Source organism: Giraffa tippelskirchi, chromosome 12 (assembly GCF_054371585.1).
Source record: "Giraffa tippelskirchi isolate mGirTip1 chromosome 12, T2T-mGirTip1v1.2.pri, whole genome shotgun sequence".
NCBI lineage: Eukaryota > Metazoa > Chordata > Mammalia > Artiodactyla > Giraffidae > Giraffa > Giraffa tippelskirchi.
This window is the reverse complement of record NC_137286.1, coordinates 125,017,556-125,035,264: the sequence shown is the minus strand read 5'-3', so window position 1 is coordinate 125,035,264 and position 17,709 is coordinate 125,017,556. Positions and strand designations below refer to the sequence as shown.

General features: G+C 35.0%; 1 protein-coding gene across 1 annotated transcript in view; it reads right to left on the bottom strand.

Moving 5' to 3' along the window:
• LOC145528650 (uncharacterized) overlaps positions 1-17,709 on the bottom strand; it is a 427,065-nt gene that overhangs the window by 231,137 nt on the left and 178,219 nt on the right. Inside the window, exon 8 of the mRNA XM_081547298.1 lies at positions 3,210-3,298. The gene's annotated coding sequence lies outside the window, so the exon portion shown is untranslated. The remainder of the gene's footprint in view (positions 1-3,209; positions 3,299-17,709) is intronic.

Sequence of the window (17,709 nt, the reverse complement as noted above, 5' to 3'; positions counted from 1 at the left end):
CTTTTACTTCTCATTTAGTTCCATAAATTCTGTGACCTCTGTTCATTTGTGAATGCTGTTCCTCACCTGAATAAGTTATACTCATCATTTTCAAACCTTCCATGAAGACCACTTTGAAGATTTTTTGGTGAGTTTATGAAACTGTGTCCCTATGTCACCATATTTCTCTTATCATGGATATTCAATTATTTTATATATATATATATATATATATCTCCTTCTTTATTCTTGAAGGGCAACACTTATTTCCATTATGCTCAACGGACTAGTTTCAAATAGGAAAAGGAGTACGTCAAGGCTGTATATTGTCACCCTGCTCATTTAAATTATAGGCAGAGTGCATCATGAGAAACGCTGGGCTGGAAGAAACACAAGCTGGAATCAACATTGCCGGGAGAAATATCAATAACCTCACATATGCAGATGACACTACCCTTATGGCAGAAAGCGAAGAAGAACTAAAAAGTCTCTTGATGAAAGTGAGAGAGGAGAGTGAAAAAGTTGGCTTAACGCTCAACATTCAGAAAACTAAGATCATGGCATCTGGTCCCATCACTTCATGGCAAATAGATGGGGAAACACTGGAAACAGTGTCAGACTTTATTTTGGGGGGCTTCATAATCACTGCAGGTGGTGATTGCAGCCATGAAATTAAAAGACGCTTACTCCTTGGAAGGAAAGTTATGACCAACCTAGATAGCATATTAAAAAGCAGAGACATTACTTTGCCAACAAAGGTCCATCTAGTCAAGGCTATGGTTTTTCCAGTAGTCATGTTTTGATGTGAGAGTTGGACTATGAAGAAAGCTGAGTGCCAAAGAATTGATGCTTTTGAACTGTGGTGTTGAAGAAGACTCTTGAGAGTCCCTTGGACTGCAAAGAGATCCAACCAGTCCATCCCAAAGGAGATCAGTCTTGGGTGTTCATCGGAAGGACTGGTGTTGAAGCTGAAACTCCAATATTTTGGCCACCTCATGTGAAGAGTTGATTCACTGGAAAAGACCCTGATGCTGGGAAGGATTGGGGGCAGGAGGAGAAGGGGATGAAAGAGGATGAAATGGCTGGATGGCATCACCAACTAGACGGACATGAGTTTGGGTAAACTCCGGGAGTTGGTGATGGACAGGGAGGCCTGATGTGCTGCGATTCATGGAGTCGCAAAGAGTCGGACACGACTGAGTAACTGAACTGAACTGAACACCATTATACTTTAGTCACCTGAATGGCCACATGCCTAAACCAAGAAATTACTCTTGGCCAACACACTTATATTAAATATTTTGTGTATTATTTCTAACAGCTTTCAAACTATACGTTCTTTCTTGCCTATATCAGTTTAGGATTATATATCATTTATTGTCAAACAAAATGATTGACTCTTTTTAATAGTGAGTGCCAACTGGTTTCAAAATTGTTATGTACTTATTTGAGTATGATTCTTTTCGTTTTAAACCTAAAACTATAATTGTTTCATTTGAATATTTTGCTTTGTAATTGTTTTTTTTTCATTTGGGAGTTGGGATGAATCCCATATTCTAACATTTTGTTAATTAAAAAACAATACTATCCAAATCAGGTTATTCTTTGGGTAAAGAAGAAGATTGAACCAAAACAAAAATAGGTGTACAGATAAAGATGATATACAATGCAGAAAAGTTTTTTTTTTTTAACAAGGTGAAGCTAGAGAATTAAAAGTAGCATTTGCTATTTTAATAAATATATCCCATGCATATTTCACCACAGTCTATGCAAAGTAGTATGGCTTTATAAAACTTCACTTTAACATACAGATGGCTAAGAAACACATGAAAAGATGCTCAACATAACTCATTATCAGAGAAATGCAAATCAAAGCCACAATGAGGTACCATCTCACGCTGGTTAGAATGGCTGCTATCAAAATGTCTACAAATAATAAATGCTGGAGAGGGTGCAGAGAAAAGGGAACCCTCTTACCCTGTTGGTGGGAATGCATACTAACATAGCCAGTATGGAGAACAGTGTGGAGATTCCTTAAAAAACTTGAAATAAAACTGCCATATGACCCAGCAATCCCACTGCTGGGCATACACACTGAGGAAACCAGAATTGAGAGAGACATGTGTACCCCAATGTTCATCACAGCACTTTTTACAATATCCAGGACATGGAAGCAACCTACATGTCCACTGGCAGACAAATGGATAAGAATGCTGTGGTACATATATACACAGTGGAATGTTACTCAGCTATTAAAAGGAACGCATTTGAATCAGTTCTAATGAGGTAGATGAAACTGGAGCCTATTCTACAGAGTGCAGTAAGTCAGAAAGAAAAACACCAATACAGTATATTAACACATTTATATGGAATTTAGAAAGATGGTAACAATGACCCTATATGTGAGACAGCAAAAGAGACACAGATGTAAAGAACAGACTTTTGAACTCTGTGGGAGAAGGCAAGGGTGGGATGATTTGGGAGAATAGCAGTGAAACATGTATATTATCATATGTGGAATAGATCACTAGTCCAGGTTTGATGCACGAGACAGGGCGCTCAGGGCTCGTGCACTGGGATGACCCTGAGGGATGGGATGGGGAGGGATGTGGAAGGGGGGGCTTCAGGATGGGGAACACATGTACACCCATGGCTGATTCATGTCAATGTATGGCAAAAACCACTATAATATTGTAAAGTAACTAGCCTCCAATTAAAATACATAAATTAATTTAAAAAAAAACCTTTACTTTTAGATAGAGGATATCTATTTGACATGATTATTTCAAGAGGAATAAGTTAATTAGAAGTAACATTTCTCCTAATAAGTTTTTTGTAATGTTTAACTATTATTTAAAAAATTGTGCAGATAATATAGAAAGTGAAGCAAGTCATCTTGTGTACAGCTGATAAATTTTGGCTTTTAGTCTAGTTAGTCCTGTTACCATTCAAGGGATACAATTGGAAGTGGGATTTGAGTGAATGGTGGAATTCTTTTTTTTTTTTTTGTTCTTTGGAAGAATTTTCAACCAACCTGCCATGACATTCATATATCCAAGTCCAACTTTTTCCACCTCACAATCCTGTATATGTCCCTAAGAACTTGACTGATTCCCTACATGAGCCTTACTGTTTATAAAATATATTGCCTAATATACTATATTCATTTTATACTGCCACAATAACAAATTTCCCCACACACTGCATCAAAAGTAACACAAATCTTTTACCTTTCAAGTTCTGGAGGCCAGAAGTCTCACACAGATCCCAAAAGGCTACAATCAAGGGATTGACATCACTGTGTTATTTCCTGGAGGTTCTAGAAGAAACACAAATTCCAAGTTCATTCATGTATTAGCAAAATTCAGTTATATGTGGTATAGGACTGAGGTTTCTGCTTCTTTGGTGGTTGGTAGTTGGAAACCACCCTCATCCCCATAGAAATTTCTGCACTCCTTCTACAAAGCACCTATGTTTCAAAATTACCAACAATGTATCAAGTTCTTCTCATGCTGCCATATCTCTGACCCCTTTTCCATCATTATATGTCTCTGGAATAGAACCAGGAAAAGATTCTCTACTTTTAAGTACTCATGTGATTAGGTTCGACTCCTCCCTCTGGACAATCCATGATAATCTCTTCATCTCAAAGTCCATGGACTTGGTTACACCTGAAGAGTCCTTTGGCCACATAATGTAACATATTCACAGGTTCCATGGACATCTTTTGGTGGCTATGGGGGTAAAAAGAGGATGCATTATTCTGCCTACGATATCCTCTTTTGAATCAACTAATGGTTAGTCAATTTCTTTTCTATTACTGTCAAAAATCATGAAAAATATTTATCTATTATAGGTTTCTAACTTTCCAAACACTTCCAATCCCCTTTACCTCACCTAATGTTGGAGAACGCAATGAAAGGGCTTGGAGTTTGGTTTAAAATTTGGATTTACATAAGCCATCCAAATGAAATTAGGCCGTCTTCATATTGCCATGTGTAGGGCTGATTTTATATATACTACTTTCTATCTTGCATTAGTTATTACTTTTAATAAAATATTTAAGAACAGAAAATATTATGTGAAGATTATTTTAAGAATATTCTTGTACATTTTAGAATCTCCCACAAATCTAGAAAAAAACATAATGTGAAGACTATATAATCAGTAACATTTGCAATCTCAGGAAACTGTAAACTGATTAACATCACTGGTGTAGCATCAGAGAGCCTGAGTTCAAAGAACAGTTGTAGTCCCAAATTCTGTAACTTTGGGCAAGTTATTGAATTCCTCTAAGCTTTATATCTAATGTGGATAATAATAATAACATCTAATTGACAGTGTTTCTATGAGGATTAATTAAGACAGTGCATATAAATTTCATGGTAAAAAATTCAATATGTTAGTTTTGAATGGCAAAATGCATTAGCCAAATTTTCTATTTGTCTTTCTGAATTCATGAATAAACAAATACTTTTATAAATTAATATACATCTTAAGACTCTGACATTAAAATCAATACATTTTATTAGCACCTCTTTGCAGTTGTGGCTCTAGTTATAAAAAGAAATTTTCAAATGCCCACTGAAAACTTTCTGTTAAAATTCCATGGGGGAAAAAAAAAAACTTTTAAAATAGCGGAACTGTCAACCTCATGACTATTAAGTTTTAGAATAATTATTAATTAAGTTTAATTTCTGAAGCAAATTACATATATTTATATCAGTTTCAAGAACTCTCACTTCTTGAAAAAATCTTTTTATTAAAGTATGACAAATGTAGAGAAGGATGTACAAATCTTATGTGAAAAGTTCAGTGAATTGTTAAAAGTTAATACAACTATGTAGCCACCACAAAAATTAAGCATTAATTCCAAGACTATAGAAGCCTACTTTCTCCAACTTAACTGATGTTTAATTGTACTTCCATGGATTCATTTGCAACCTTTTGAACATTAAGTGAATAGAATAATCTAGTGTTCTATTGTTTCCCTTCTATCATGTTTTGTCAATGCTATACTGTCATATGTGGCAGTATTCTACTTATGTCCAGTGTTATTTAAAATTATATTTTAGAAATGTAATGAATTTATCCAAATTACTCTTGAAATATACTTGACTATATAGTTTCAAGTTATATAGGACCAAAAATATGACTAATGCATATTGACATGACTTTTAATATATTTATATACAGATTATTGTTGAGTATATACCTATGAGTGGAGGCTCTTGTGATCGGTTATGTAATTAAAAGCAGTTATACAAATTTTTATTCCAAATATCAGTTTGTGCATTCTAATTATTTCATATACTTGCAATTATATTTTTAGCCATTTTGTTTTATACAGTGAATTTTTAATGTGATTTTATTTTCACTTTGTCAATAATACACTGAGTGATTTTCATATATTTATATTTCATTTTCCCTTTTGTGATGTCTCTGATCTATGTCTCTGTTACATTCTTAGGTTCTCTTTCTTTCTGTCATGCATTTATATGTATTCTTTATATATTCTAGACAGAAAGTCCTTGTCAAGGATAATACATGCAAACTTCAGTTATTCCCTAGAGTTTGCACTTTCATTTTCTATGCTTTGCGATGGACTGACTCTTAGGTGGTTCCCAATGGTTATGCTACTTTCTGGTGTACATGGCTCAGTATGACCCTGCCCACTTGTATATGGGAATGTGACTTGTTTTTCACCAAGAAATATATCAAAGTGGAAGGGATATTACCCTGGGATTAGCTTACACTATTTGGAAGTAGAGTTGAGATGTTACTTCCATGATTATGTAACATTTTACATGAGACACTATTTTAGCAGTGTAGATAAATCATTCCCGCTGGCTTAAGAAAGAGAGTAGGCATGCTGAAGAAGTTAATGTTGCAAGAAACTGCAGAAGCCCTTTAGGACTAGAGAAAAGCCTTTAAGAGACAGTCAGCAAACAGTAAGAATCTCATTTATGCAGCTGCAAAGAAAGGGATTTTGATAACAACCAGAATGAGCTTGGACACAAATTCTTCAAACAGTTGTAGTCCGTCTGCAATCAGTGTGTGTGTGTTTCAGTGTGTGTGTGTTTCTGTGTGCGTGTGTATACATATGGAAATTAATAAAATGATATTAAAACCTACAGAGGCATGAACAGTAAAGAAATAAGACTATTTTCAAGGACAGAGTTCAGTGTGTATTAATTTATAATTAATATAAAGCTACTGCAATTAGTCAGGGTGTTATAAGCACAAAGATAGATAACTAAACTCAAAGAATATATTCAAGATGCTAAAGAGACCCAGATATAAGTGGATTTTCATACACTGAAAAGGTGGCCCTGCAAAGTAGTGCAAAATGTTCAGTCTTTTAAAGTCATGGCATTAGATTAATTAAATAGTTTCATGAATAACAGTAAACCATGAAAGCTACCATGTACCATACACCAAGCCCACTCTAAATAGATTGCAAAAAGTAAAATAACTCATCTTCTAGAAAATAGCATAGAAAAAAAATCTCTAGGATCTTGGAACAGCCAGTAATTTCTCAAATAGGACACAACATATGAACAACAACAACAAAAAAATAGAGGCATATTGACCTAGAGTAAAAATAAGAGCTACTATTTATTAAAATATATCATTATATTAGTTTTCCTTTTTTATGTAACAAACTACCATGGATCTAGTGACTTATAATAATGCATATTTATTATTTGTATGAGTCAGAAGTCCAGGCATGGTTTCACTAAGTCTGCTCAGGACGTCGGTCAAAAGTCTGATTTATTCTCAGAATTCTGTTGTTAACATTCTAGGTAGTGAAAGAAAGATAATTCTTCTCTTATATCCTGATTTTCCTCACAGGCATTGATTTTTCTCTTATGTCTCAATCTCCCTGCTCTAATGTATCTTCAAATTGTTCTAAGGCTCACCAAAGGAGGAAAAACAGGAAAAGTTTTATCAAGGGCACTGCCAGTGATTGATGTCAATAAGGAAATTTAAGGAGTAAAGTGTTGCAAGACAGACATGTTCAGTATTTGCTCTGCTAATCTTTCTAACATTCTTATGCCTAGCAGCACAACTTTTTTTTTTGAAGTCAGACTGATGCAACAATTAATTTGGTGCTTATCCACATATAATCCATATGATGGTGGACAACTCACTAACATTCTGTTAGCTGTAGGATCTGTGTAACCCCTTCCTTTGAATAAGGGTGGGTTCTAAAACTACTCTGATCAATAAAATATGAAAGAAATTATTCTCTTGCTGAGATTCAGGCCCAGGACATAAGAGAGTGGCAACTTAGACATTCTATGTGTTTAAAAACAGCCTCCATTCTCTGAGAAAGTTCATGAATTTCAGTGACAAGGTCCTTGAATTTCTCAGCTGAGCTCTGAGCTGATAGTCAATTTTTCTAGCCACAAGAGTGAAAGCCATCTCCAAATTCAATTCTCCAGCCTTAGTCAACCTCCCAAGCTGATGCCAAACAGAATTAAGTGTCAAGTGAAGTCATTCTTAAGTTTCTCACTGTAAACTGATAAACAAAATAAAATTGTTGCTTTTAGCCACAGAATTCTCATACAGTTTTCAATACAGCAATAAATAACTATAAAAAAAGCCAATGATCTATAATTTTCTAAAATAGATAGAGGACATTTATTCTTGCAAAGGAAGGTATTGTTGAAAAAGAAAAAAATAATAAGCCAGAGAATTATATTCTGGGCTGAAGACCAGCTTTGGTACTCTCAAAAACACTTGAAATTATTTCTAGTACATGCTATAAAATATTGATGATATGTATTAACAATTGATAAAAGCAAGTAATGATGATTATAAATATATAATAATGCAACCTTTGTAATAGTTGAAGTAATACTTTTAGAATATTTAAGCCTAGGTTGTAAGAAAACACTACAAATAATCTTTCTTATTCTTAGAAATTCATTAAAAATAAAGAAAAATGAATAAATAATAAATGAAAGCAATAAACTATTACTTTTTCAGTCTAAGATAATTTTTAACAGAAAGGCAGAATAATAAACATTATCTTTGGGGAAATGTGGGCTTCTCTGGTGGCTCAGATGGTGAAGAATCCACCTGCAGTGCAGGAGACCTGGGTTCAATCCATGGGTTGGGAAGATCCCCTGGAGAATGGAAGGGCTACCCACTCTAGTATTCTAGCCTGGAGAATTCCAAGGACAGAGGAGCCTGGCTGGCTACATACAGTCCATGGGGTGGCAAAGAGTTGGAGACGACTGAGTGACTTTTACTACAAACTTTGGGGAAATGTAGGAGGCTAATTCTGGCAAACCCATTTTCCTACAAGAAAATCTTTTAAAAAACAGTTTTTGATATCAAAAAGAAATGCACTACCTTAATAAGAGATACATGGAAGATCAGTTAGTACTTAATTACACGGTTCCCTTAATTTTGAGAATAATAACAGGTGCTAGGAGAAGCCTATCCTTTCCCCTTGCTGTGAAGAGCCCTTTCATTTCTTTCTCCTTAATGGCAATTTTTCCTCTATCTGACTCTGAAGGAATAACACACAGGTTCTTCATTTTTTCTCAAATATCCTTTTTCTAGCAAATGCTGCTTCAAAAGTATTTTTATTCTTCCATAGTTGCATTTCATTAATTGTTATATACTTGTACATCTTCTCATGTATGTCTCTTTTGAAAGATTAATTAGCTAATTAATTTTTGGTTGTGCTGAGCCTTTGCTGCTGCCCACTGGCTTTCTCTAGTTGTGGAGTGGGGGCTACTCTCTATTTGGGGTGTGCTCACTATGTCTTATCACAAGACCAGGTTCAATAAATACGGAAATGCCTACTAACACTGCACTGTATTCCATGCCCCATCTTCAAGTTGTGACTCTAATGAAACCCAATGTCAATCTGCATGCAGTTTCTGCCTTGGTACTCATTTGGGTTTCATAAAGAGTCTCTTGATGAGGGTGAAAGAGGAAAGTGAAAAAGCTGGCTTAAAATTCAAGGTTCAAAAAACTAAGATACTGTCATCTGGTGCCATCACTTCATGGCAAATAAAAAGGGAAAAAGTGAAAGCAGTGACAGTTTTTATTTTCTTGGGCTTCAAAATTACTGCGAGCAATGACTGCAGCCATGACAATAAAAGACACCTGCTCCCTGGAAGGAAAGCTAAGACAAACCTAGACAGTCTAGACAGATGAAATGGGGAAGGAGGAGGGAGGGAAGTTTAAGAAAGAGGGAATATATGTATATGTATGGCTGATTCATGTTGATGTATGGCAGAAACCATAACAATACTGTAATTATCCTCCAATTAAATATAAAATAAAATTAAAAAGCTGACATATCACTTTGCCAACAAAGGTCCACATGTTAAAGCTATGGTTTTTCAAGGAGCCATGTACAGATGTGACAGTTGGACCATAAAGAAGGCTGAGTGCTGAAGAACTGAAACTGTGCTGGAGAAGACTCTGGAGAGTTCCTTGGACTGCAAAGAGATAAAACCAGTCAATCCTAAAGGAAATCAACCCTGAATACCCATTAGAAGGACTGGTGCTGAAGCTGAAGGTCCAATACACTGGCTAACTGATGTGAAGAGCCAACTCAGTGGTAAAGAGCCTGATGTTGGGTAAGACTGAAGGCAAAAGGAGTAGGGGGCAGCAGAGGATGAGATGATTAGACAGCATCACTGAATTAATGAACATCAGTTCAGTATAGTTCAGTCACTCAGTCGTGTCTGACTCTCTGTGACCCCATGGACTGCAGCACTCCAGGCTTTCCTGTCCATCATCAATTCCCAGAGATTACTCAAACTCAGGTCCATCAAGCAGTGATGCCATCCAACCATCTCATCCTCTGTCATCCCCTTCTTCTCCTGCTTTCAATCTTTCCCAGCATCAGGGTCTTTTCAAATGAGTCAGTTCTTCACATCAGGTAGCCAAAATATTGGAGTTTCAGCTTCAGAATCAGTCCTTCCATGAATGTTCAGGATGATTTCCCTGAGGATTGACTGGTTTGATGTCGTTGCAGTCCAAGGGACTATCAAGGGTCTTTTCACACACCTCAGTACAAAAGCATCAATTCTTTGGCGCTCAGCTTTCTTTATAGTCCAAGTCTCATATCCATACATGACTACTGGAAAAACCATAGCTTTGATTAGATGGACATTTGTTGGCAAAGTAGTCTCTGCTTTTTAATATGCTGTCTAGGGTGGTTATAGCCTTTCTTCCAAGGAGCAAGCGCCTTTTAATTTCATGGCCGAAGTCACCATCTGCAGTGATTTTGGAGCCCCCAAAATAAAGTCTGCCACTGCTTCCATTGTTTCCCATCTATTTGCCATAGAGTGATGGGACTGGATGCCAGGATCTTAGTTTTCTGAATGTTGAGCTTTAAGCCAACTTTTTCACTCTTCTCTTTCACTTTCATCAAGAGGCTCTTTAGTTCTTCTTTGCTTTCTGCCATAAGGGTGGTGTCATCTGCATATCTGAGGTTATTGATATATCTCTCAGCAATTGATTCCAGCTTGTGCTTCATCCAGCCTGGCATTTCGCATGATGTACTCTGCCTATAAGTTAAATAAGCAGGATGACAATATATAGCTTTGATTCACTCCATTCCTCATTTGGAACCAGTCTGTTGTTCCATGTACAGTTCTAACTATGCTTCTAGAACTGCATATAGATTTCTCAGGAGGCAAGTCAGATTGTCTGGCATTCCCATCTCTTGAAGAATTTTCCAAAGTTCGTTGTGATCCACAAGGACAAAGGTTTTGGTGTAGTCAATAATGCAGAAATAGGTGTGCTTCTGGAACTCTCTTGCTTTTTCAAAGATCGAGCAGATGTTGGCAATTTGATATCTGGTTCCTCTGCCTTTTCTAAATCCAGCTTGAACATCTGGAAGTTCATGGGTCTTGTATTATTGAGGCCTGACTTGGAGAATTTTGAGCATTACTTGTTAGCGTGTGAGATGAGTGCAGTTGTGCAGTAGTTTGAACATTCTTTGGCATTGTCTTTCTTTGGGATTGAATGAAACCTGACCTTTTCCAGTCCTGTGGCCACTGCTGAATTTTCCAAATTTGCTGGCATATTGAGTGCAGCACTTTCACAGCACCATCTTTTAAGATTTGAAATAAATCAACTGGAATTCCATCACCTCCACTAGCTTTGTTCGTAGTAATGTTTCTTGAGGCCCATTTGACTTCCCATTCCAGGATATCTGGCTCTAGGTGAGTGATCACATGATCGTGGTTATCTGGGTCATTATATCTTTTTTGTATAGTTTTTGTATGTATTCTTGCCACCTCTTCTTAATATCTTCTACTTCTGTTAGGTCCATACCATTTCTGTCCTTTATTGTGCCCATCTTTGCATTGAATGTTCCCTTGGTATCTCTAATTTTCTAGAAGAGATCTCTAGTCTTTCCCATTCTATTGTTTTCCTCTATTTCTTTGCACTGATCACTGAAAAAGGCTTTCTTATCTCTCCTTGCTATTCTTTGGAACTCTGCATTCAAATGGATGTATCTTTCCTTTTCTCCTTTTCCTTTAGCTTCTCTTCATTTCTCAGCTATTTGTAAGGCCTCCTCAGACATCCATTTTCCCTTTTTGCATTTCTTTTTCTTGGGGATAATCTAGATCATTGCCTCCTTTACAGTGTCACGAACCTCCGTCGATAGTTCTTCAGGCACTCTATCAGATCTAATCCCTTGAATCTATTTCTCACTTTCACTGTATAATCATAAGGGATTTGATTTAGGTCGTGTCTTAATGGTCTACTGGTTTCCCCTACTTTCTTCAATTTAAGTTTGAATTAGGCAATAATGAGTTCATGATCTGAGCCACAGTCACCACGTGGCCTTGTTTTTGCTGACTGTATAGAGCTTCTCTATCTTTGGCTAGAAAGATATTAATTTGATTTTGATGCTGACCACCTGGTGATGTTCATGTGTAGATCCTTCTCTTGTGTTGTAGGAAGAAGGTGTTTGCTATGACTAGTGCGTTCTCTTGGCAAAACTCTGTTAGCCTTTGACCTTCCTCCTTTTGTATTCCAAGGCCATATTTGCATGTTACTCCAGGTATCTCTTGACTTCTTACTTTTTCATTCCAGTCCCCTATAATGAAAAGGACATCTTTTTTGGGTGTTAGTTCTAGAAGCTCTTGTAGGTCTTCATAGAACCATTCAACTTCAGCTTCTTCAGCATTGCTGGTCAGGGCATAGACTTGGATTAGTGTGATATTGAATGGTTTGCCTTGAAAAGAATAGAGATCATTCTATCATTTTTGAGATTGCATCCTAGTACTGCATTTTGGACTCTTTTTGTGACTGTGATTGCTATGCCATTTCTTCTAAGAACAAGAATCTGAAAAATTTCTGGTAGACAGTGAAGGACAAGGGACCTGGTGTGCAGTCCATGGGGTTGCAAAGAGTCGGACATACTTTAGCAATTGAACAACAAAACAACAACAAAAATATGCAGATTATTTTGTGATGGAAGTTATCTTTGCCAAACCTACAAAATATATACAAAAGATAACTTAGTTTATAAAACAAATCTCAAAATTTCCTTGAATAGCTTCAAAGACAGTACCACTTCCTTGTAATGATACCAATCAAATATTTTAGAACTGTCATTTTAGAAATATTTTATTGCATAAAACAAGAAATTTTAAAATCTCTTTCAATGTAGAGAATAAACTGGACATTAGAGTAGTGGACAAACATGCACAGTAGTTATATAGCAATAAAGTGGTTTTTGTTGGGGATTCTGAATACAATTTAAAAGAATGGAATTTCATTTATAATCTCTAGAAAAAATGTTCACTTCATATTGAATATGTTGCTATCAACAAAAAGAAAAAAAAAGAAGATAAATCAGTGGATATATAAAAGAGAACAGCACAAGATGATTATTTTAAGTGCACACAGTAATAGCAAAATATTTATGCTCAAATTGATTCCTGTACAAAAATTAACTGTCATAGAATAAGTACTTATACTCTCTAATGGAATCAAAGTGAATGGCTGTCATTTTTCTCACCAGATATTTTCTATTGAAATCCGAATTTTTTCAACTGAATTCATATGAACACAAAGCATATATAAACTTGATATTCCTGAGGATTATCAAATCCCAAATGTGATCTGAAACGGCATTTTGAATAGTGACTTTAAGTGTCAGACTCAGACCTCTGATTTGGAAATCCCTTTGGCTAAACCTGCAGGTAGTTACTGACATAAGAAATGAGATATTTTAAAAGTACATTACAATTCTGCTGGCATGTATTCTCTTTAAAACCTCCTATATCCATAGTTCACAAGAAATGTCCCATTGCCTCATGAATATTTTAGACATGAGTAATACTTTCTGCTTAACTCGCTGTTTATTTTGGGATATAGGGCATGCAATTTCTGAAAACCAAATCTGGTGATATTTAAATGCAATTAAATTGTTTCTGGTTAGGCTTAAAGTGAAATAAAAGTGTTAGTTAAGGAAATTATCTTAAAATATTTTCAGATATATACTTATCATACTTAGTGTGAAAAATTTAGCTACTATAAAATCCAATAGAGTATTTATGACTTTCATATCACTTTCAATATTAAATCAGAGATAGAATCCAATGAACAAAATACTCCATAATTTAAACATTCAAGAACCAAATTTATTATCACACTAATCAGGAAGGTATGTGAGATGCTGCATCCAGAACTAAATAATATGCCTTTCATTGCTTGATACTACACTGAGTAAATGGATGCTCAATAAATTCTTGCCCCATGAATCAATACACCAAATTAAATTAACTTTCAATCATGTTTCAAGAACTGAATGGAATTGTTGCTTTGAGCATATGACCAATGATAATTATTATAAGTTTAAGAAAAAAGCATTAGGTTCCAGAGGTAAATGAAAACATTTTAATATCAAGTAATATGACAACACATTTTTAAAATTGTGCCTTGTGTGTGTGTGCTCACTCGTGTCCTACTCTTTATCATCCCATGGACTGTAGCTAAGTAGTCTCCTCTGTACATGGAATTTTCCAGGCAAGAATACTGAAGTGGGTTGCCTATTCCTTCTCCAGAGGATCTTCCCGACCCAGGGACTGAACCTGCATCTACTATATCACCTGCACTGGCAGGCAGATTCTTTATCACTGCGCCACGTGGGAAGACTCTTTTTTTTCCCTAAATTTTCAATTTTTTCATAAGCCCCCCATTTGTTTTTCACTAAATCAGTAAATCAATGAAATGTTTTGAATCACTAAGTGATTAATAAACTGAACACATAACACATATTGGTAGGCAATTTTGTAGGAATGAATTGACTAGTGTACTAGTCAATTTACTTTGTGTTTTACTTTGGATATAGCTTTGAACCAGAAGCTGCTAGTTACGTAGAAAATGGAATATGAACCATGATGCATGGAACAAAGACCATGGCTATAAAGAAAATCACAAAAGAAATGACAGTGAACCATTCTTTGATCAAAGAATATGAATTTGCCAGCCCTCTGATCCTTGTTAAGTTAGGAAGTATGTGCAGGGAAGATGGGAGGGATAACATGAGCAATGACACAGAGAAATTAAAAATATTATCTACTCAGTGTTATGAATGTATCCTGATATGGCAGGAAATAAGCACATGCTTGATGAAATGTCAGAAGCTAATTGCATATTTTAAGTGCCTATTATGAATTAGGCTATTATGGTCTTTCATATGATAAATCATTTAATTTAATCCTCTTAAAACTTTATTCTGAAATAGGTAGACATAAAAATCTTACACAAAGTAGAACAAAGAAAATCAAAGATTTTGATGACCTGATAACTTCTCAAGTATTATGTTCATCTGAAAAGAACACTTATTATTTCTATACTTCAGTGCTGGCTCCAAAGAGATGGGCCTGCATTTCTTAGGCCTGAGCACAAAATATCTTGCTTGCCAGGATAAGGAACTTTTTCTTTTATTGTAAGAAGGGAAAAAATAAAAAGGACAACATTATGATAGTTCTATGAACAAACTGAATTTTACAAGAGATGTCTAGAAAACAAGTTGGGAGTTGAATTCAAAGTGAAAAAGTAGACATGTATTGAAAGAAATGAGATGAGAGACAATAAACCTTGAATAATGGCAAAGGCAGTAATACTGGCAAGAAAGCTGTATTTATAAATAATTAAGAGGGAAGAATATTTTTCCACTTGTTTTTTGAAGATATAAAGAATAAAACTAAAATAAAAATCAGATGTGTAGAGTATTCAACAAATAGTTAAAGAAAAACAAGGGAAAACCTAGAGAGATTATTTCTTAAAATCTTGAGAAATTTCACTTAAGTTGAATGATTCAGGAGGCACTTGGGCATCAACTGTTGGTTTTTAAACTGACCTAGCTAGAAATATATTTTTTATGCCTTGCGATTTATTTTACGGTTGAATCTGTATTAATTCTAACACATGTAGAGTGAGAAGGAAAATAAACCAAAGAAGAAAGGGTTGACAAAGCTATTTAAGGACCATGAAAGCAATCTAAAAATGAAAATGTCAAGGGTTTGCCAGTAATGTGAACCTACCAGAAGTCTCATATACTGCCAGCAGACATGTAAAACTGCTACTATCACCTTGAGAAATTGTTTAGGTATGGATATTATCGCTGAATATATGTGTTCTCTATAACCCAGTAATTCCTGTACTTAGCAGACAATCTAGAGACGAGCAGTTAAATATTTAACAAAAGGGTGTACAGGAATGCTCACAGCAATTCTAATAAAATAATCAAAGATTGGAAAATATTCAATACTTATCAACATTAAAAGGATAAATAAATGGAGATACAGTCATGCAAAAAACTACATAGCAGTGAGAATGAATGGCTTAATCTACATACAATAATATAGATCAACCTTCCAAACATAATGTTGAGTGAGAGAAGTCAGTCATAAATGATTAATGATTTTCTTTACATAAAATATAATAACAAGTAATACTATTTTGTGATGTTACAAGTTAGTAATGATACTCTTGAAGTAGTGCTTAGTGACTAAGATGGAGCAGGAAGTGTACAATGTGTTGCTAGGAGAGATTTGTTTATTGATAGGGTTGCTGGTTACACTAGGGTGTTCAGTTTGTGTACATTTAGTGAATTGATTAAATGTGCAATTTACAGCATGCTTGTTAGATATCGGTACAAAGGTTTAATCGATGAACTAGAGAAATGTCATGTCCAGTCACACATAAAACTTTGAGTCCAGTTATCTTTGCTCAATTCTATGATTAATAATCAGAGAATTATGAAGCTATCTAAAGAATACAAAAAGAAAAGATTATACACTGAAGTATAAGATGGCATCATTACCTTTAGATAAATTCATATCTGTATTTTGGATGTCAATATTTGACAGAGTTTTGTTTAATAAGAAGAGAAAAGTTGTCACATACTCTATGGTGCTATGTATCTGAGATATGGTATGTACTAAGTGTAAACTTGAATTAGATTTCAGTCAAAGAAGTTTATGTCATCACATAACCCTCTACAAGGCTAAGCACATAAAAATTAAAAATTGCAATACTTTCTTGAAGGTGATATATAATAAAATGCTTTTTTACTTTACTCAGTCTATTAAAAAGATACTTCAGAGTGTCAAAAATTATTTTTGGTATAAAAATGTTAGTAAGATAATATATTGGCCCCAGTCAGTTCGGTTCAGTCGCTCAGTCGTGTCTGACTCTTTGCGACCCCAAGAACCACAGCACGCCAGGCCTCCCTGTCCATCACCAACTGCCAGAGTCTACCCAAACCCATGCCCATTGAGTCAGTGATGCCATCCAACCATCTCATCCTCTGTCGTCCCCTTCTCCTCCTGCCCACAATCTTTCCCAGCATCAGGGTCTTTTATTAGGCCCTAGTCATATTTATTTAACTAAAGCCATATATCTATGTAATTGATAATAACTGCTATTGATTGATTGTGTCTATATTTAAATATTTAATAAAATAGAAAATGACAACAAGCAAAAGTATTTTGTCATACAAAAGGATGTTGCACAATCTAGATAGAGCATTTAGTCTTGGTGTACACTTTTGAAAACCCCTACTTTTGACTAGCTCAACAATTCATCAGAAAGTTTTTTCCAAACATGTGCTGCTGTAACTATCTGAAGAAATTAGAACACAGATCAAAAGGAAAAAAATATAGAAATAAGCAGAAGTAATCTGTAATCTATAATCTGTAAACATGAGTTCTTTCCTATACCTCACCATTTCTAAGTGCAACCAACAGAGAGAGGATAATATGGATGACTTAATTTTAATGAACCATAAAACTTATTGATGATGCATCCACTTCTCCCCACAGCCAAATATCCAAAGCCAAGAGGTGGCCTTCACTTAACTCTTAGAAGAATTGTAAATGAGATCTTTTTCTTCATTAAAAATTTCTTTCTCCTTAAACTGTCATGGCTCTATCTTATTGATATCCTGATTTCTGCTAGCCTAACTTAAAACATTTTATCTGTTTCATTTTTGCTGTTTTTTTCAAATCTATATCAAAAAGGAGAAAAATGAGGAAAAATAATCGAGCAATGTTTTATAATTCAGTATCATGTGCCTTCAAGTCAGTATCTGTATCTCCTATATTTTCAAATTCGACTTTTACATAGAATTGTTCAAAATTAAATAAAAAATTATTGATGTATAGTTGATTTACAATGTTGTTTTAGTTTCAGGTATATAGCAAAGTTTTATATATATGAATA